At 36.1% G+C, this 23,183-nt stretch overlaps 1 protein-coding gene across 5 annotated transcripts in view; it reads right to left on the reverse strand.

Moving 5' to 3' along the window:
• CFAP299 (cilia and flagella associated protein 299) overlaps positions 1–23,183 on the reverse strand; it is a 631,144-nt gene that overhangs the window by 470,820 nt on the left and 137,141 nt on the right. The window lies entirely within an intron of this gene.

Genomic DNA, 23,183 nt, shown 5'->3' on the forward strand with positions numbered 1-23,183 from the left:
CCACTTTATTCTTCCTTGTCAAGATTGTGTTAGCTGTTCTACCTTCTGGGTCTTATGTATAGATGTTAGAATAAGCTTATCCTTATCTAAAACAAACCTTGATAGGATTTTGACATGTTTATTATGTTGAGCCTCCCAACCCATGAACCCAGTTTTGTATCCATTTATTTACATCTTTCTTTCATCAGCAGTTTTTATTTTTTTTAAGTTCATTTATTTATTTTTGACACAGGAAGACAGAGAGAGAGACAGAGAAGACCACAAGCAGGGGAGGGGCAGAGAGAGAGAGAGAGAGAGAGAGAGAGAGAGAGAGAGAGAGAGAGAATCCCAAGCAGACTCTGCACTTCAGTGCAGAGCTCAATGGGGGGCACAAACCCATGAACAGCAAGATCATGACCTGAGCCGAAATCAAGAGTCAGATTCTTAACCAACTAAGCTTAGTAGGCACCCCTTTTGTCAGCAGTTTTAAACACCTCCAGCATCCAGATCCCTAGTATGCTTTACTTAGCGTATAACATTCTTTTTTTTTCTTTTTCTTTTTTTAATTTACATTCAAGTTAGTTATCAAAAAGTGCAACAATGATTTCAAGAGTAGACTCCTTAATGCCCCTTACCCATTTAGCCCCTCCTCCCTTCCCACAACCCCTCCAGTAACCCTCTGTTTGTTCTCCATATTTAAGAGTCTCTTATGTTTTGTCCCTCTCCCTGTTTTTATATTATTTTTGGTTCTCTTCCCCTATGTTCATCTGTTTTGTATCTTAAAGTCCTCATATGAGTGAAGTCATATGATATTTGTCTTTCTCTAATTTCGCTTAGCATAATACCCTCTAGTTCCATCCACGTAGTTGCAAATGGCAAGATTTCATTCTTTTTGATTGCCAAGTAATACTCCATTGTATATATATACCATGTCTTCTTTATCCATTCATCCATCGATGAACATGTGGGCTCTTTCCATACTTTGGCTATTGTTGATAGTGCTGCTATAAACATTGGGGTGCATGTGCCCCTTCAAAACAGCATACTTGTATCCCTTGGATAAACACCTAGTAGTACAATTGCTGGGTCATAGGGTAGTTCTATTTTTAATTTTTTGAGGAATCTGCATACTGTTTTCCAGAGTGGCTGCACCAGTTTGGATTCCCACCAACAGTGCAAAAGAGATCCTTTCTCTGCATCCTCGCCAACATGTGTTGTTGCCTGAGTTGTTAATGTTAGCCATTCTGACAGGTGTGAGGTGGTATCTCATTGTGGTTTTGATTTGTATTTCCTAATGATGGGTGATGTTGAGCATTTTTTCATGTGTCAGTTGGCCATCTGGATGCCTTCTTTGGAGAAGTGTCTATTCATGTCTTTGGCCCATTTGTTGACTGGATTATTTGGTTTTTGGGTGTTGAGTTTGACAAGTTCTTTACAGATTTTGGATACTAACCATTTATCTGATACGTCGTTTGCAAATATCTTCTCTCATTCCATCGGTTGCCTTTTAGTTTTGCTGATTGTTTCTTTCGCTGTGCAGAAGCTTTTTATGTTGATGTGGTCCCAATAGTTCATTTGTGCTTTTGTTTCCCTTGCCTCTGGAGACATGTTGAGTAAAAAGTTGCTGTGGCCAAGGTCAAAGAGGTTTATAAAATCAATGCACAGAAATCAGTTGCATTCCTATATACCAATAATGAAGTAACAGAAAGAGAAATCAAGGAATCTATCCCATTTACAATTGCACCAAAAATCATAAAATACCTAAGAATAAATCTAACCAAAGAGGTGAAAAGTCTATACACTGAAAAACTATAGAAAGCTTATGAAAGAAACTGAAGAAGACATAAAAAATGGAAAAATACTCCATGCTCCTGGATAGGAAGAACAAATATTGTTAAACTGTCAATACTACCCAAAGCAATCTATATATTCAATGCAATCCCTACTAAAATTGCATATATCATCTTAACTTGCCAAAAGTTTTTAATCATAAAAAGATGTTGGATTTTTTACTTGAATAGTTTTTAGTCTTCCATCTTGATTTACTTTTAGTGCTTCTGAGTATATCTCTTTATATAGTTTTTGTAGTGTTGTTCTCAGCATTACAGTCTATACATGTGATTTATAATAATTTGCTGGTATCAACATTTTTCTACTCTCAGTTAAGTGTGGACATCTCACTTCAAGTCCCTTTACCTTCATCACTTTTAAATATCATTGCCTTGTGTGTCAAATGGTGCTCTAATTTTGTTACAGTCTTTAAAACATTATTTATAAAACCCATGAGGAAAAGGATAGTCCATTATATGTAATCATACTTCTGATATTTCCATTGTTTCCTTTCTTCGTGCTTCCTGAGGCTCCAATATTTTTTTCTTTAACCAGTTCCTTCCCAAATATTCTCTAAGGTGCCTCTCATTCTAATATTCTACAAAACCTTTCAAGGAAACAGTGAGTTAAAAGTTAGGCACTCAGAGAAATAAACATTTTTAGAAGTCTGAGAGAGGAGACCAAGCTGGTCTGAATCTGAGGTCCTGACTGGAAAGACCACACTAGGAAGCTGAAGAGAACAGAGTATCTATGAAAAAGAGTAATGGAGCAAATTTTATGCCCTCCATAATTATGTCTTGGACAAAACAATTTAGTTTTGTTTAAATTTATAAAGAACTTTACCATTCAAATGAACTATCCTAGAAAGTCTTTTATTCAAACATTATAGGACACCTACAACGTGCCAGGAGCTGTGCTGGGTGATGGAGATGCAGAGATGAGAAATACATGGTCCTTGTCCTAATTCATGATTGGCTCAGACAGGAGTACCTGGAAGCAGAGCCTAAGATGGGTATTCTGGTAATTGTGTACTGTTAAAAGAATGTTCAAAGGAAAACAATAGTGAGGGGAGTGGGAGGACAGGCCAGAAGGTGAAGTAAGACAAGGATGTGGGCTCAGCTATAGTCTACCTTAGTCTGATTGAAAGAAGACCAGAAAGAGCTCCGCAGTATGAATGACATCACAGAGCCCACCTTAAGGCAAAGATTGAACTTTTGTACCTCTGTAACAGCACAATTCTAGGGAGAAGGCCAATTGTGGGCCATTAGCAGCCAGCATTCATAGCAACTAGAAGATTGGCAAATTGCCTGGGAACAAAGATCTGAGTGGGTACCAACAGCATCCACTGCAATGGTCTGGGATAGCAAGTAGATGGTAATCAAATAATAGTGGAATTTGGTATCATGGTTCAGACAGGTACCAAAATAACCATAAGAACAAAGAGGAGGAGGGGTGTCCAGCTGGCTCAGTCAGAAGAGCATGTGACCCTTGATCTCAGGGTCATGAGTTTGAGCTCCATATAGGGTGTAGACATTATTTAAATAAATAAAACCTGGGGTGCCTGGGGGCTCAGTCGGTTAAGCATCTGACTTTGACTCAGGTCATGATCTCATTGTTCATGGGTTCGAGCTTCACATCCAGCTCTGTGCTGACAGCTCACTGCCTGGCACCTGCTTCGGATTCTGTGTCTCCCTCTTTCTCTGTCCCTCCCCTACTCATGCTCTGTCTCTGTCTCTCAAAAATAAATCAACCTTAAAAATAAATAAATAAATAAATAAATAAATAAATAAATAAATCTTAAGGAAAAAAAAAAGAACAAAGAGGAGGAAAGAATAAATTCTGTCTGGGGCAGCTGAAGAAGGTTTCCCACATAGTTTGTGGGAACCAGTGGAAAATGAAAATGTGGGACACTTTGTTCAAAATTATTAATCACTTCAAAATGATGACATGGCACTAAACCAAGAACAGAGCCCTTCTAAATGTGGGGCTCTGTGCAACTGCATAGTTCACTCACCCATGAAGCTGGCTCTGATGAGGAGGAATCTGTGAACAATGAGGAATCAACAGGGTTGTGAAGGAGATGAGTTATAAGCTCCAATCTGTATTTCTCAAAACAGTTTCCAGAAGCAGGGCAGAGGATGATGAGGGAATCATCTTTGTGATAAATTCATGATGTTTTCTAGGCCATTTAAATGCCTCATCACTGGTCTTAATGAAACAAAATGTTCAATCTTCATCATGTATGGTGATTTTGTTGCTGATTAGTGAATACTAACGTCTTTAATAGTCAATTCTATGTGAAGAAATAATTATATATCCTTAATGAATAATGTCCTAATGAACAATGTTCTTCAAATTATTTATGACCTGATAAATTCTGTACCTAGAGACGAATTGTCAGAAATAGGCAACATTGTAAGAGCACAGTACAGAGTTCCAACATTCGCACTCAGAGGTCAAGATTGAAGATGTATCTAAGGAAAATTGTGAGCGTATGTAACAATCTATTTTTGACTATAAGCCACACTCACATGTCAAGAGAACAAATTTTTTTTTGTATTTTTTTCAGTTTTCATTTCATTCTAAGTAAAAGCCTACTTCAGATAAAAGCAAATCGATCTTAAAACTTTATTTCCTCTGTTGTTAATAGATACATTTAATTCTGCCTTCTTGACTCAAGTTTTTTCTAAAATGCTTTCACATAAATCCGAGATTTAACAATGTATTTTAGCATGCCATAAGCTAATAAAATACAGAATGTGATGCTATTACTTTTATAATAAGGTATTTCAAACTAAAATTATATAATTTCACATCTTTGGAGTACATGGGCAAATATGTTTAATATTTAATTTACATCAGCCATTTTTAGGCAGCTATTTCCAACCACACTATATCCTGTGGTTTAAACATCTTCCCTCATTCCCTTTATTAGTCACCAAGATCAGCATGAAAACATCTGGGGTCAGGAAGTTATCTTCAGGATTTATATTCATAAAACGTTAGAGCTGACCTCTAACTCTGGAAGTTTGTGGTTCTCTTTTTAAAAATTACTCCCAATCATGTCCCATATTTCACTGTTAGAAATTTGTCACTTGGCCTGTTCTGGTGTCTAGAGAACTGTGTTCCAGAGTAAACCTATAAACATTGAGGGGAGGAGACAATTTCCCATGAACTTGGGAATTACCCAGTGTTAGATCTGAAAGCCTAAAAATCTGAGTGTGGCTTTTATCTACTTACTCTAAGGCACAACAGATGGGAACTTATTTACTCATGGTGCTTTTGTGTATATGATGAAGAGTATCTAGATTCTCCTCTTGTACAGATCTCAAATGACTCCAAGGTCAGGCAAATCCCAATTCTAGAATTCCTGTAGAAATTATTTTTGCCAATTAGAGCCTTACAAAGTTCTCCATATGCAAGCCAAGTGGTCCCTGGAATGTAGCTAAGTAAGCAATGATCACCTATTATCATGTGATTATGGTGTCTAATGAGTCAAGTCAAGGGTATATATTAGTTAAAATTTTGAAAAAAAAAAAGAAAGAAATGTGTGGAACAGGTATGCATCTCCACACACAAATTAAGTTGTGGGAGAAAAACTTTATGCAACAATTTCATTTGTAAACCCATTCAAAATCCAGCTATTTTTGCTTAGGACTGAATCTAAGTGCCAAGGGTCTGGTGTAGTGTTAAAAAATAGGTTTGGGAATACTCCTTGGCATGCTTTGTCCATGTTAACATTCTCTGAATCTTATCTTTTCTGTGGTCTGGTCCTTGGAAGATAGTCTGTTGAGGTTACAATTCAGTCAAACCTAGTAATTTTCATCCATAAGGTCCAGTCCAGAAACTCACTCTGCCGTTTTCATAGCCCCACCAGATGCCTGAAAATTTTTCATCACTTCAGAGTAAGATAGTCCACGGGAAAGTTGTGGGTCAGCCTTGGGCCATTCTGCTCAGAGATGTTATGTAGCCCTTTCTACTATGAAGATTAGTCCCTCCTCCCCAGATCTTGGGCCCTCCCACAGAGGTAAGCTCTAGGTCTCCTCTGCTCTGGAATCTCAAAATCCTCTCTGGGATCTCTATTGCTCTTTACCTAGGGCTCAACTATTAGAAGGAGATAGTCAGGGGACATGAGTCCTTTCTCTACTATCTCCCAGACTGGATCAAAGCCCTCATTACTTCTCCTTTGACTTCCTCCCATCTCCATCACCATACCCTCCTGAAGTAAATATTCTCTTGCTTTTCACTTTATTCTCAACATTTTTGAGTAATCCCTTCTCTGGAGAAATGAACAAAGACTTCCTAGCATACTGAATAGTGGAGGAACCAAGAGCTACCAAACAATCTTGGGGGAAAAGTAGGTTATACTTTAAAATATTATCAACTAAGAGCAAAAGAAACTTGGTCAGCTGGGAAAATGGTGGAGTAGGAGGACCCTAAGCTCCCCTCATCCCACAGATACAACTAGAACACTCACATCAGTGGGAATAACCCAGAAAACTATCCAAAGACTGGCAGAACAAACCCCACAACTAAAAGTAGAGAAGAGGCCACATCAAAGAAGGTAGGAAGGGCAAAAGTATGGTTTGGGAGCAAAACAATCTGTGGCTTATGGCAGTGGGGAGGAAGCTGGTGGTGCAGAGAAGGGCAAAAAGCAGACTTTCACACTGGGGAGTCCACGAATGGGGTGAATGCCCATGACATTTGCCTTTGAAAGTGAGAGGGGCTGAATTTCATGAGTTCTTACAACCAGCAGGACTTAGAGCCTGGAATTTTAAAAATCGGAGAGCCCAGCTATGGGAGAGACTGGAGGGCACTAGGAAACAAAGTCTCCACCCTTAAATAGTCAGCACAACAAACAGCCCATGATGTGACAGTGTAGAACTAACAGTTTGAAAAACGCCAAGGGGCAAATGAGACGAAAAGTGATTTGCTCATCCCAAAGTTGGTCTGGAGAGACACGGGTCACAAGGAGACCCTTCCAGAAACAAAAGAGCCAGCAGGCACCATTTCCCTCCCCTAGGCCCCGCATAAACAACAGCCACCTGTGGGAACCAGCCAGGCACCAACTCTCATTACCTAATTTGCTTGTACTAAGCCTACCCCTCCCCATGCTTCTGGGGATCTACCCTTCCCTGTCACTCTTGCTGTAGTCCCAGAACTGTGGGGCCCCTCCTCCAGAAGACCTGAGCAAACTGCCAACACCACATCTCCCCACCTGCACATTTGTGGTACTTCAGTTCCAGTGGTGGCAGGGGCAGGTCTCATTTCACAAACAGACCACAACACCTTGCTTAAAACATGCCTCATCCCTGCTAGGGACCAAATACTGCCCACAATAGGCAAAAAAAAGCCTCTGAAGACAGCTAGACTGAAGGAAAAAGAGGCCAGATCTGAACAGCAAGGCACACACAACACACATAGGAGACACTTACTGAAGGGACAGGCCCTGGGGAACAAAGGACCTCTTCTTCATAAGGCTATTATTCTTAAGAACAACAACAACAAAATAGCGGATTTTCCTAACACAGATAGAAAGCAGAACAAAGTGAGGATACAGTGAAATATGTCCCAAATGAAAAAAAAACTAAACCAAACCACAGCAACATACCTAAGGAAAACAGATATAACTAATACGCCTGATAGAGAATTTAAAGTTATGATCATAAAGATATTCACTGGATTTGAGAAAAGAGTGGAGAACATCAGTGAGACCCTTTACATAGAGATTAAAAAAAAGTGGATCACAAATCAAGAACACAATACATGAAATTAAAAATGCTCTTAATAGAATAAATAAGTTAGATGAAGCAAAGTAATAAATTAATGACTTAGAAGACATAGTAATGGAAAGTAACCAAGCGGAGCAAAGGAGAGGAAAGAAAATTATGCAAATTGAGAATAGCCTTAGGAAACCCAGTGATTCCATCAAATATAATAATATTTGCATTATAGGGATCTCAGAAGAAGAGAGAGAAAAGTGGGCAGAAAATTTATTCAAAAAAATAAGACCTGCAAACTTCCCTATTTAGGAAAGGAAACAGATATCCTGGTCCAGAAGGCACAGTAATTCCCCCCAAAAATTCAACCCAAGGAGTTCCACACCAAGACATGTAGTAATTAAAATGGGGGAAAAGTAGTTATAAAGAAAAAAAAATTAAGCAGCAAGAGAAAAGAAGACAGTTACATACAAGGAAAACCTCATGAGTCTATCACTGGAATTTTTAGCAGAAACTGCAGGCCAGAGGATACATTTGTAGTGCTGAAAGGAGAAAATCTGCAGCTAAAAATATTCTATACAGCAAGGTTATCATTCAGAATAGAAAAAGAGATAAAGAGTGTCTCAGAAAAAAAAATCTAAAAAAGTTCATACCAGTAAACCAGCCCTACAAGAAACATTAGAGGGGATATTTTAGGTGGAAAGGAAAGACCATAAGTGAGAGTATTAGAAGTAAAAAACACAAAACCATTAAAAATAAGTATTTATATAAAAATAAGTCAAGAGTTTCATAAAGTATATATCTAAAGCATGGTGGGGAGAGTAGTAAAGAATAGGTATGAACTAAGCAACCATCAACTTAATATAATCTGTTATCTGCAGAAGATGTTATATACCAACTTAACAGTAACCACAAATCATAAACTAGTGTGTGTGTGTCTGTGTGTGTATACATGTGTGTGTGTGTATAAAACTAGTTATGATTACTTAGTTTATTATATATATACACATATATATTATATACATATATATATATATACACACACACACAAAGAATAAAGAGAAAGGAATTCAAGTATATCACTAATGAAAGTCAACAAACACTATGAAACAGAACAAGAGAAGAAAGGATTAGAGAAATTGTAGAGAAACCACAAGACAATTAACAAATAGGCAATAAATACATATATTTCAATAATTACTTTGAATGTAAATGGACTAAATACTTTAATCAAAAGAAATAGGGTGACAGAATGGATTAAAAAACAAGACCCATGTATATGCTGCCTACAAAAGACTTATTTCAGGCCAAAAGACACCTGCAGATTGAAAATGCAGGAATGAAGAAATATTTACCATGCAAATGGTTGTTTAAAAAAAAAGCCAGGGTAGCAATATTTAAATTGGGCAAAACTGACTTTAAAACAAAGATTATAACAAAAGACAAAGGAGAACACTATATAACAATAAAGGGGACAAGCCAACAAGAGGATATAACAATTGTAAATATTGATGCATACAACAGGAAAACACCTAAATACATATAGCAGCTAATAACAAACATAAAGGAAATAATCGACAGTAATAAAACAATAGTAGGGGATTTTAACACCACATTTACATCAACGGACAATCATCCAAACAGAAAATCTATAAGGAAACAGTGGCTATGAATGACACACAAGACCAGATGGATTTAACAGACATATTCAGAACATTACATCCTAAAATGGCAGAATATACATTCTTTTCATGTGCATACAGAACATTCTCCAGAATAGATCACATATTAGGCCACAAAACAAGTCTCAACAAATTCAAAAATATCAAAGTCATACCATGCATCTTTTCTGACCACAATGCTATGAAAGTATAAATCAACCACAAGAAAAAACCTGGGAAGGCACAAATACATGAAGGTTAAATAACATGCTACTAAAAAATAAATGGGTCAACCAAGAAATGAAAGAAGATATAAAAAATTACATGGAAACAAATAAAATGAAAACACAATGGTCCAAAATTCTTGGGATGTAGCAAAAGTGATTCTAAGAGGGAAGTTTATAGCAATACAGGCCTACATCAATAAGCAAGAAAATTTTCAAACAATCTAAACTTACACATAAAGGAGCTAGAAAAAAAAGAAAAAACAAAACCTAAACCCAACAAAAATAAGGAAATAATAAAGAGTAGAGCTGAAATAAATGATATAGAAACCAAACCAAAACAAAATAGAACATATCAACAAAACCGGAACCTGGCTCTTTGAAAAGATCTACCACATTGATAAACCTCCAAAAAAGAGGTTAACAGAGAGAGAGAGAGAGAGAGAGAGAGAGAGACCCATTAAAAGAGAAAGAGAGAGGGAGGACTCAAATAAACAAAATTACTAATGAAAGAGGAGAAATAACTACCAGCACCACAGAAATACAAACAATCATAACAAAATGTTATGAAAACCTATATGCCGACAAACTGGACAACTCAGAAGAAATGGATAAATTCTTAGAAACATATAAACCACCAAAACTAAAGCAGAAGAAATAGAAAATCTGAACAGAGTAATCACCAGCAATGAATATGAATCAGTAATCAAAAAACTTCCAACAAACAAAAAGTTCAAAACCAGATGGCTTCACAAGGCAAATATTTAAATTCTACCAAATTCTACCAAATATATAAAGAAGAGTCAAATCTTATTCTTCTCAAACTATTCCAAAAAATAGAAGAGAAAGGAAAATGTCCAGATTCATTCTTTGAGGACAGTATCACCATGATACCAAAACGAAATAAAGACATCACAAAAAAAGAGAACTACAAGCCAATATTTTTCATGAATATAGATGTAAAAATCCTCAACAAAATATTAGCAAACTAAATCCAATAATATACTTAAAAAGTAGGAAAGCACAATCAAGTGGGATTTATTCCTGGGATGCAAGGGTGGTTCAATATTCACAAAACAACCAATGTGTGACATCACATCAATAAGTGAAAGGATAAAAACCATATGATAATTTCAATAGATGCAGAGAAAGCACTGAACAAAGTATAACACCCCTTCATGATAAAAACCCTCCGCAAAATAGGTCTAGACAGAAAATACCTTAACATAACAAAAGCCTTACATGAAGAAGCCATAGCCAACATCATGCTCAATGGCAAAAAAACAGAGCTTTTCCCCAAAAGTCAGAAACAAGATAAGAATATCCACTCTCACCACTTTTTTTTTCAACTTAGTACTGGAAGTCCTAGCCACATCAATTAGAAAACATACAGAAATAGAAGGTACCCATTGGGGCGCCTGGTGGTTCAGTCTGTTAAGCATCCCCAACTTCAGCTTGGTCATAATCTCATGGTCTGTGGGTTTGAGCCCCACATGGGGCTCTGTGCTGACAGCTCAGAGCCTGAAGCCTGCTTCAGATTCTGTGTTTCCCTCTCTCTCTACCCCTCCCCTGCTCACACTCTGTCTCTGTCTCTCTCAAAAATAAATAAACATTAAAGACAATTTAAAAAAAAAGAAAAAGAAAAAGAAAAAGAGAAAGAAAAAGAGAAAGAAATAGCACCCAAATTGGCAAGGAAGAAGGAAAACACTCACTATTTGCAGATAACAGAATACTATGTATAGGAAATCTAAAGATTCCACAGAGAACTGACAAATGAATTCAGTAAAGTCAGAGGATACAAAATCAGTGTACATAAATCTGTTGCATTCCTATACACTAATGCTGAAGCACTAGAAACTGAAATTAGGAAAACAATTCCATTTACAATTGCACCAAAAACAATAAAACATCTTAGAAAAAACTTAACAAAGAGGTGAAAGTCCTGTACTCTGAAAACAATAAAACACTGATGAAAGAAACTGAAGGTGACACAAAGAAATGGAAAGATATTCCATTCTCATGGGTTGGAAGAACAAATATTGTTAAAATGTCTATACTACCCAAAGCAATGTACACATTTAATGCAATCCCTATCAAAATGCCAACAGCATTTCTGATAGAGTTAGAGCAAACAATCTTAAAATTTAAGAGAACCACAAAAGATCTCAAAAAGCCAAAGCAGTTTCTAGTTTTGGTTTCTTTAAAAAAGAAAATCAAAACTAGAAGAATCATAATTCCAGACTTCAAGTCATATTATAAAGTGGTAGTAATTAAAACAGTATGGTATTGGCATAAAAACAGACACAGAGACCAACAGAATAGAACAGAAAACCCAGAAATAAATCCACAATTATATGCTCAATTAATCTGCTACAAAGGAGGAATGAATATCCAATGAGACAAAGACAGTTTCTTTAACAAATGGTGTTGGGAAAACTGGACAGTTGCCTGCCAAAGAATGACACTGCACCACTTTTTTCACCCTACACAAAAATAAACTCAAAATGGATTAAAGACCTAAATATGAGACCTGAAATCATAAAAATCCTAAAAGAGAACACAGGCAGCAATTTCTCTGACATCAGTTGTAGCAACATTTTTCTAGATATGACTCCTGAGACAAGGGAAATAAAAGCAAAATTAAACTATTGGAACTACATCAGAGTAAAATGATTCTGTACAACAAAGGAAACAATCAACAAAACTAAAAGGCAACCTAGTGAATGGGAGAAGATATTTGCAAATTATATATCTGATAACGGATTAGTATCCAAAATATATAAAGAATTTATACAACTCAACACACACACAAAAAATAACCAATTGAAAAGTGGGCAGAAGACATGAACAGACACTTCTTGAAAGAAGACATACAAATGGCCAGCACACACATGAAATCATCAGGAAAATGTAAATCAAAACCACACTTAGATATCATCTCACACCTGTTAGAATGGCTAAAATTAAAAGCACAAGAAACAACAAGTGTTGGCAAGGATGTGGAGAAAAACAAACCCTCTTGCATTGCTGGTAGGAATGCAAACTGGTACAGCCACTGTGAAAAAAACAGTATGGAGGTTTCTCAAAAAAATTAAAAATAGAACTATCCTACTATACAGTAATTGCACTACTGGGTATTTGCCAAAAGAATTCAAAACCACTAATTCAAAAGGATATGTGAACCCCTATGTTTACTAGAGCCAAGATATGGAAGCAGCCCAAGTGTCCATCAGCAGATGAATAAGGGATATTATTCAGCATAAAAAAGGATAAAATCTTGCCATTTGCAATAAGATAGAGCTAGAAAGTATAATGCTAAATGAAGTCAGTCAGAGAAAGACAAATACCATATGATCTCATTTATACGTGGAATTTAGAAACAAAACAAGCATGCAAAGGGAGAAGAGAGAAAAAAATAACATAAAATAAAATATTATCAACTACAAATGATTTCATGTAATGTTTATGAGCTAGTCAGTCAACTTTATATGAACACACTTATTTATACACATTTTTAATAAAATACTGCTGAGCCTGAGATAACTTACTAAATGGTTAAAATGTGCATATAATACTTTTTAAAAGAATTACTTTTGTGTTAATTTTTTTCATGTGTATTATATAACTAATTAGAATGAAACTATGCAATGGCATTTTCTATCCCCAACATTATCAAGAAATGGTAGCGCCACACATTTTTCAGATAGCCAAAGTGACCATAAGCATTTACAAACCAAGTTTAGCTTAGCAATTTTATCAAGGTCTTCTAACATACATTACCCCTTTTTCCTTCTTTTTTAAAAAAATTTTTTTTTCAACGTTTATTTATTTTTGGGACAGAGAGAGACAGAGCATGAACGGGGGAGGGGCAGAGAGAGAGGGAGACACAGAATCAGAAGTAGGCTCCAGGCTCTGAGCCATCAGCCCAGAGCCTGACACGGGGCTCGAACTCACGGGGACCGCAAGATCGTGACCTGGCTGAAGTCGGACGCTTAACCGACTGCGCCACCCAGGCGCCCCTACCCCTTTTTCCTTCTTGTTAAATAAGGAAGTAAGAGTAGACATGAAGACATGCCCCCTAAAATATTTTCCAAATACCCGTGTTGCTTCAAAGACTTTTAAATCTTGATAATTTATTATAAAGTTTAATCTCTGAACAATACATATAGTGCTGACTGCACTATATGTAACTAACATTCTTTCACAACTAACATTCTTTCACAAGCCATCAAAGTGCCAATAAATGTACACAATGTGTGGTGATCTATCTGGAGACATCATGAGGCTTTCAAAATATATGAAAATGTGAAACAACTGGACTATGTTAAAATGATATTCTGTTGTATATGTTTTCAGGAATAAATGAAAAGTAATTTTTACTTTGCTTTTGATTTTACCACATGGATAGTCAGCGTTTGGTTTTCATCATTACACTTAAGTTCTATGTGAAGCCAGCTGGTACTTAAGGGAATATAAGAAGTTAGATTCATCTAAAACAACTTACTTGACCTCTTTCCTCAAAAGAGAAGCAAGATGGGAAAATACAGATCATAATACTAATAAATACTATTGAAGATATTGAACTTGAATATCATCTAGGATTTCAATCTGATAATGGGCAACCAATCAACAATTAATTCCCTGAGATACAGAAAATATGGTCTGAAAATTCATCAAACTGTAATGAGAATATTATTACAAACATTTACCAATTGATAATAATCAAGTTGCCAAGATTGCCAATTTTAATCCAAAGAGAACTAGTATACTATTACACCATGCATTTGAGAAGAGCTTTGAAAGCATTAAACAAATCTTAACTTCCAACAAAGATAGTCTTCAAGAATTGGATGAATAAAAAATATTATTCCTTTGATTCTGGGGGAATTCCAACAGAGAATATATATGTGAGTTATTTATTCAATAAATAATTATTTGAATACCTATTATGATGCAGGCACTGAAGGTATGGTGGTAAACACTCGGTCTTTGCCCTTCATGAGGGCCCATCTAAAAATACAGGGATAAGGTACAAAAATATGAGTTAGTCTAGAATGCAATGACTGCAACTAAGAGGTGCAGCTAATTCACTCTTGATTTGGGGGCAGGAGGAGAGAGACACCTTCCTGAAGATGTAAAGTGTAAAATGGGACTGGAAGAATAAAAAAAGATTACACGGTGAAAAGGAGAACATTTGCATTTTGTTTTATGTTCATTAATTTAATAAGCACTGCCATAGCCCCAGCACTGTTCCAGGCACTGGAAAACCAACAGGGAAAAAAACTAGACTAAATCCCTGTCCTTGAGGAGCTTTTCACTCAATGTGGAGATAAACTATGAACATATCAGCAAGTAAAAACACTAAGTCATATGGCAGGTGGTCAAGGTCAGCCTAAATGAGAAGATGAAATATAAGCAAAGATGCAAAACAGGTAAGAGGACGATCCATGACGAAGGGTATGATCTGGAGGAAGAGTGATCTAGGCAGCAGGAACAGCAAGAGCAAAGTCCTTCAGGTGGAAGTGTATGTGATATATTCAAGGTCAGTGTGGCTGCACTGAAGTAAGTAATGGGGAGGACTAATAAGGTCCAAAAGGTAAAGAGAAGGCAGTTTAGGTAAGGCTTTTGTAAAGCCATTGTGAGGATTCTGACTTTTATAATGAAGGAGATACATTGCGTGGTTTGGGTGGAGAAATGAATTAATCTGATTTAATATGATCAATCTGGCTGTTAAGAAATGAAAGTGGTGGGGAAACCAGTAAGGGCACAGAATCAGGCAGAATAGTTCAGAATCTATATATCGTATATAATGTTGCAAATTAGAAATGATAGTATACAGAACAGGGATGTAGCAGTGGAGGTGGGGCATAATGACCCAATTCTGGGTGTGTGTGTGTGTGTGTGTGTGTGTGTGTGTGTGTGTGTATAACGTTTTTATATACTTATTTTTTAGAGGGGTGGAAGGGGCAGAGAAGAGAATCTCAAGTAGGCGCCAAACTGTCAGCAGGGAGCCCAACACTGGGCTGATGCAGGGCTCGAACTCACAAACCATGAGATCATGACCTGAGCCGAAATCAAGAGTCAGATGCCTAACCAACTGAGCCACCCAGGCCCCCCAGGATATATTATAGGGGTAGATCGTACACGATTTGCTAACAGATTTGATTTGGCATGAGATAAAGACGGATCAAGGTAACTCCAAGATAACTTGGTCTGAGCAACTGGATAGATGGATTTTCCATTTTCTAATATTGGCAAACCTGTGGGAGAAGGTTTGGAAATGGGGGAAAAGGTCAGAAGTTCAATTTTAGACATGGTAGGTTTGAGTTGCCTGGTAGGTAACTGAGTGGAGATGTCCAATAGGCATTTGAATATAAAATTCTGGAGTGAAGGGTAGAAGTCTGGGTTGAAGGTATAAATTTGGAGGTAACACCTTGTAGTTGGATATGAAGAGGTCAAGGTCTTAGCTCTAGAGTTACCAGGCATTTATAAGTATGGAATAGAGGAAGTAACCAGTCAACAAGACTGAGTGGGAATGACCAATAAGGTAGAGCAGAAACTAGAGGGAATGTGGTTTTCTGGAACAGTCTTGGGAAATAAGTAAGATATTATTTCAAAAAATAAAAAATAAAGTGATTGTCTCCAGAAGTGCCTGAGTGGCTCAGTAGGTTAAGCATCATACTCTTGATTTCAGTTCAGGTCATAAACTCAAGGTCCTGAGATTGGGTCTTGCATCAGGCTCCATGCCTAGCATTGGAGCCTGCTTAAGATTCTCTCTCTCTCTCTGTCTCTCTGTCTCTTTCTCAAAAAAAAAAAAAAAAAAGTGATTGCCTCCAGCTGACCAAAACTACAGATCAGCCATTGGGAAAACAACATGGAGATCAATGGTGAATGGAACAAAAGCAGATTTGGTGAAGAGGTGGGGATGGAAGGAAGCTTAATTAGAATGGGTTCAAGAAAACCACTGCAACTTTATGATAGGAAAAGCAATGGCATGTGTCTCTAGTCACAGTATCTTGCATTAAGACCATACCAGAAAACATTGTTAAGAAACTACGTCTCCTGCTAGTAAAATATAGTCAACTCCAAGATAAAATGGTAATTCTCATTGTCACAAAGCCAGCTACAAAATGCCTCATGAATTTTTTAACAAGTGAAATGTCACATTTCAGTATCCTTTCATTGGGAATTTAGTAAAGGGAGGCTCTCTTTAGGAACCATGCTTTTAATAACTTAAATGAAAACATTGGTGGGGCGCCTGGGTGGCTCAGTCGGTTAAGCGTCCGACTTCAGCTCAGGTCATGATCTCGCAGTCCATGAGTTCGAGCCCCGCGTCGGGCTCTGTGCTGACAGCTCAGAGCCTGGAGCCTGCTTCGGATTCTGTGTCTCCCTCTCTCTCTGCCCCTTCCCCGTTCATGCTCTGTCTCTCTCTGTCTCAAAAATAAATAAATGTTAAAAAAAAATTGGATAAAACTCATTAGTTCAAGGAATCATAAAAACAAAACATCTTGTGTACTACATGGTGCTTATTAATAAATTTGAATATAATTTTTTCTAGCGTGAGAAATAATGAGAGGAGTTGAATGCAGAAACTATAACTATCTCAAGTAGTTTGCTGTTAAGGGTAATAGTGAATTGAGATGAGATCAAAAGTGAAATATGGGCTCAAGATAGTAATTTATAAGATGAGAAAAATTACACCATATTTTTCCACTGGTGTGAATGACCTAACAGTGAGAGAAAGTTTATGTTGAAAGTATAGAGTGAGCCTAGAGCAATGCCCTTGAGTTGGCAAGAGAGGATGATATCTAGTATATCAGTAGAAAGATTAGCTTTAGTGAGCTCACTGATCAAAACAGGAGAAAAGTAAAAATATACGGGTTCAAATGTAGACAGAATGTTTTAGAGGCAGTAGCTGTTATAATTTCTATTTTGATTGTTTCTATTTTCTCATTAAGATGGGAAGAAAGGTCATCAGCTGAGAGTGAGGATCATAGGGGAGGGTAGATTGAACAAATGAAGAAGATATGAAAAAATATATATATCTAGGAGAGTAGAAGAGCAAATGGATTAGGTAAATGTAACAGACCTGCCAGGAAGCACTAACAAGACATCTGGCTTAGCGATCATGAAATTAGAGTGAATTTCAACATGGCATGCATTTTCTTGGCATGCTCAGCTCCATAGGTACAGGTACCTATTAAGCAGAAAACTGGATTTTACCAAGTCTGGGATTTTACCAGGTGAACATGAAAGTGAGAAAGGGGCAAAAAATAATAAACTGAGTAAAGGAAGATATTGAAATCACCTAGAAATGTTTTATAGAAACTGATACAAACCACAAACTTCTGTCTGCAAGCCCTATCAAAGTATAGATGATGTCCAGCTACTATCTACTGAATTAACAGCTGAAATAAAATTTTATTATAGAAGAAAGCTCAGAATTTAATGGTAATTCACATCAGCCTTAGTTTCCCACTTTCTTTCATTCTTTTTTTTCTATCTCTTTCTCACTCTGCCTCTCCCTCCCCCACTACATCTTCCTTCCCTCTCTCCCTCTCTGTCTTTGTGTGCATGGATGTGTGTGGAGAGGCGAAGAGAGAGTATTGTTCTTCCAGTAAATTTACTTTAGTCGAATGAGCTGATCAGTGTTAAAAAGATGAAGAGAGTCTGAAGAGAAGATTCCCTTGATACTGAAGGACAGGGGCATTACATGGTTTATAAAACTAAGTTCTTACTGCAACATTTCCTTCCTTATTTTTTACTACATTTGACATAAAACAAATCAAAACAGAAAAATTGCTTATACTGGACCATCCATTTCATAGAATTGTCATCAAAAAAAAAAAAAAAAAAGAATCTCTTTCACCCACACTACAGAAAAATGACTGTATAGGTATCACGAAATGGTATCGTTATACAGCCCTTCTCTTGTGAAGCAATGTATTGAATAGATCAGAAATTTATTTGGATATTAATAAATAGGATAAATAAAAATAATAAAAAGGCAGAAATGTGGCAAATTTCAGAATGTAGGTAAATGAGTAAGAAAAAATCAAACTGATAGTAACTTCTTTCCCCTAGAGAAATAACACCTTTTTCTGTACAATCTAAATATATATATATTTTTTATTTTGTTTCTTCCTGGTGTGCTGTAGACATGACATAATTTTTAAGGTCTCAATTATGGATTATTCTTGTATACCAGCTGAGACCTATTTTAAAAATGTATCTAGCTAGTATAATTAAAGTTATTTTTGGTCTAATTATAGTGTATAGTATGAAGACAAAACTGTTATTTTAAAGTGTCATCTATCTTTACGTGGAAATCAGTTGTAATATATTACTTTTTAATCAAGGATATGCAACATAAATCTCTAATAAGAGAAGCATCTGGAACCTAAGAGTCCAGAAAAAAAAAAAAAAGGTCGTTACAAAGGTTCCTGAGGTTTGGAGTTTGCACTCATAATACGCTTCTGTTGTAAAAGCATCACATGGTGGGCTTGTGAGGAAGAGCAGAAGTATAAGCACCCAGTCCAAATAGGAGGCCAAGGTGGTGGCTGTCTATGGAGGAAATGAGGTGACTGAACCATAGCAGTAACAGTGAAAATGGGTAGATGTCAATGAATTTAAAATCTCTTTTTGAAGTGAAATCAACATGATTTTGTGATAGCTTAGATTTCAATTTAAAGTGCCTCTTTCAAAAGAAGACTGAAAAGAACCAAGAAAGCAATGCTTCTAAAGCTAGTATGATAAAATTGATGCAACACTCTGTACTACGTGGAAAAATTGCTTCAATTCTTTTTACAGGATTTGGTTCTAAAGGCTCTTAAATACACTAGTAACATTTTCAAGTGAGTATTTTTTTAAATATTTATACTTTAAGAGCAAATGGGGTAGGAATATCATGTGATGCCCCTAAGAATGCCGCTCCCACCCTAGTGCCCAAAATTTGTTCTTCTGAAATTTCACTATGAACAATACCTTCAGGCATTGGTGGCAATGTGAGAACCTGAGCTTATGGGCAGCTCCTGTCCCATACTCAAACACATTATCTGTGTAAACAGAAGAGATAAACTTCCATGAAAGAATGTGTGTAGATATAAGATGCAGGAGTGTCAAAATCTCTAGAACCAGAAAAAATAGAACAATCTGAAATTGGGTTTAAAGTGATTCCATTTAACCTGAGAGTAAATTCAGTTCTCAGTGAAAATGCAAATAACCCTGGAAAGCATAATATATTTATCATCTAAAAATGGAAAATATTGTTAGATAGACTTTAGTTCATAGAATTGGAATAATCACCATTGGCCATGCATGGCCACCTTTTTCCTTTCCTTTCTTTTCCTATCCTTTCCTTTCCTTTCCTTTTCTTATATTACACTGAACCTACATTAACTAAACAATTAACTCTAGAACAGAAACACTGAGAATAATTCACACTTACCTATGTGTTATTTTCTTATCCCATTGTCTTTAATTTACTTATCAGATAACTGAGAGTTGAAGTTTATGAGATTGAGATAAAGAATAGCTGGGTTCAGAAACAAAAGAAGAGATTTAGGGAAATAATGAAGGAGAAAGAGGAGAAAAAAGCCAAGTTTTATCTGCTTCACAATTCAGTTAAGGACTTCCTGGATACTGTATATAAAAACACATCAGTTAATATGTTGACAACTAATTCAAATGACAGAGAAATTAAAATTCATACCCCAAATTTTCTTTTCCTGAAAAATCATGAATAGAAAACAAAATAAGGCTGGTAATAAAATTTTCATTCAATGTATTACTTAGAAATAGTAAACCATAGACTTTCATTTAACTAGCCTAGTCCCAATGAGATTTCCCCTCCTTCAAGAACACTATCTCAGCTACAGTATTTTTCCATGCATGCAACCCGCACTGATTCCAGTAATAACCATCTGACTATAAAAAATAAGATTTCACACATCCAGGAATCTCTTTATAAAGATATGGATTTTAAATAGTCTCACCTGGATTTAGCATGGGCAAACATTCTTAAAATAAGAACTGATGTTAAAATATATGTATATCCCATTACTCAGTCTGGAGATTTACAAATGGCAGTGCTTTTACATTCAAAGTCACAATCAGTTAAATGCCATTTTTTATCATTTACATCTAAAAAGCATCTCCTATACTGACTTGGTAAAAAAAAAAATCATAAAATGAGTACATTCAAATTTATCCACTAGTAGAAACTACTAGGCAGACTTTTTTTTTAAGAACACAAATGTATGACCCCTAGGATTTCCTTCTGAGGTAATATAAAAATATTTTTTTTCCACATAGTATAAACCTTAACCCTTGAGATAAAGTATCTCCTAAGATTTCACATTAAAAGAGGGCTATTTTCAGTTCACATATATAACCACACATGGTTTTACTTTAATAGGCACCTTCTTTTATTGCTTAGTATCCAAGTGTTTTGGCTGGAAAATATGACATGGTGGTTGAGCCTATTTTTGCCATTATTTGTAACAATTTTCACATTTTATAAAATGACTTCAACTTTAAATTTTTTTTACAGTAATAGCCAATTTTGCATTGTGAGTTTTAACAGTTTTATTCTATCATTCCTGGCCTCTGTTAAAACAAGTGCAACTGCACATGACAGAAGGTGATGAAAGTTCATGTTCCACCCCTGTAACAATAGGATACTATTTCACACATCTATTAGCACCTACACAAGTAAATTCATGGAGAAAAGAACATTAGTTTAACAGGTACCAAGTTAATTCCTCCACTCAGGAAAGAACTAGATTATGTTTTGGTCACTACCCATATAACCCAGCAGTTACAAGGCAGTATTTTTCAAGGAGTATGAAAGAAACAGAAGTTGCAAATTCTAACTACCTAGTCTATTACTGCTCTAGGAAAAATTATGAAAAAGATAAGATGTATTTCCATCACTTTTTATGTATTTCCTCATCATATACATATATATATGTATACATACATATATATCCTAACATCATATACATCTTTTATACACACACACACACACACACACACACATATATCATTTCGTATATATTACAGATATCCCTTCCTCATCTTCCTCTTCACTTCCTTTTAGATCCCACACAACCCTTTCTAAACCTTCTTAACTTGACCTTGACAAAAAATGCTCCATGATCCCTCACTTCTACAGTGCCTTCTTATCCCCTATTCTCCACAAACTTCCAAAAATCTCAGAAATCAAGGTCTTAATAAACTAAAACTATAATCGTTTCATGTTCTGCCTCTCTAGTGATGCACATGTTTTAAAAACAGAAGCTTCATTTTATTCTCCCAATGGCATTTTAAGAAGAGATGAATCATTCCATTCTTCTAAAAAACAAAAACAAAAAAAAACAAAAAACAAAACAAAACAAAAAACTATAATGGTGATATTTTAAGTAAAATTTAAGTAAATATTTAGGTAAAAATTAAAAGTAAATAAGTAAGTGGAAAAAGTATTAACAGTAAAGCACAAAATTTAAGTAAAAATGCTGGGCAGCTGTCTACTTTGTATGTTTTTAAGGCTTTCCCTGGATATAAGCTCTAGGAAGGAACTTCCATATGTCCAATGTGATACATCCTGTTGTTTTTTTTTTCTTTTAATCCACCCAAGTCTAGTCATCTTTCTAACTTTACCTAACCATCATCAAACTACTAGATTTCATCATCTTCCCAAGATATCAATTTATATCCTTTCCAGGCATATCCATCTGCTCTCCACACTGCATGCACAGAATGATCTTTTTTCTAAGTGCAAAACTGATAACATCCAATACTTAAAATGATTTCCCTTATTCTTACAATATAAAACATCCTTCTGATCTACAAAGACCTACTTCTACTGCCCCATCTCCTCTCATGTTCTCTCTTCCTCTCTCCATCCGGATCACACCAGCATCTTTCTCTCAAGTTCACCAGGTTCTCCCCACCATCTGGTTAATATTTACTCATCTGTCTCATCACAAAGCATCTATCACTTCCTCAGGGATGCCATTCATAAATTCTCAAACCAAATCAACCTCTTCCCCGTGGTAAGCACAAAAAAATGCCACATGCCACTCCTTCGTAGCACTAGGCATTGTTTGAATTATACAGCTATTTGCATGGCTATCTGATTAACATCTTTCTTACCCACCATTCTTTGTGTAAAAATCACAAGAGCACGAGCCTTATTTCTTTGCTCACCAATTTCTCACTAGTTCCTAGCATTGTGCCTAGCACAGAGTAGGTACTCACCAAATATCTGTTGAATGATAAATGGTTCTGATGCATAATATGAAATGCCATCCCCATCCATTAACTAAAGCCTAAACTGTAACACTTAGGTATCTCTTTCACCTCAACCTAACAATATCTATTTTTTTTTTCATTTATCTTGTGGTCAGGAGAAAGGTGAATAGCACAATTTCTGCTCCGGAGAGGCTTGTAGTCTGAAAGTGCTGGAAGATGTATAATAAAAAAGTGACTACAACAACTAAGAAATTAACTGCTTAATAGAACTTAGTCACTGTTCTAAGAAATAAATATATATGACCCTTACAACAAGCCTATGAGGGAAGTACTATCATTAACTCGTATAATATCACATAGGTAATAAACAGAAGAATCAGGATCCTGACTTTGGGTGGGTCAGAGCCACTGCTTTTAGCATCTCTACAACACTGCTTTTTTGTAAGAATGCTATGATAAAAACATAACAAAGTCATATCAAAAGTTCTGTGAAAACCCATGGGGTATAAATTTCG

This window comes from Prionailurus viverrinus, chromosome B1 (genome assembly GCF_022837055.1).
Source record: "Prionailurus viverrinus isolate Anna chromosome B1, UM_Priviv_1.0, whole genome shotgun sequence".
NCBI lineage: Eukaryota > Metazoa > Chordata > Mammalia > Carnivora > Felidae > Prionailurus > Prionailurus viverrinus.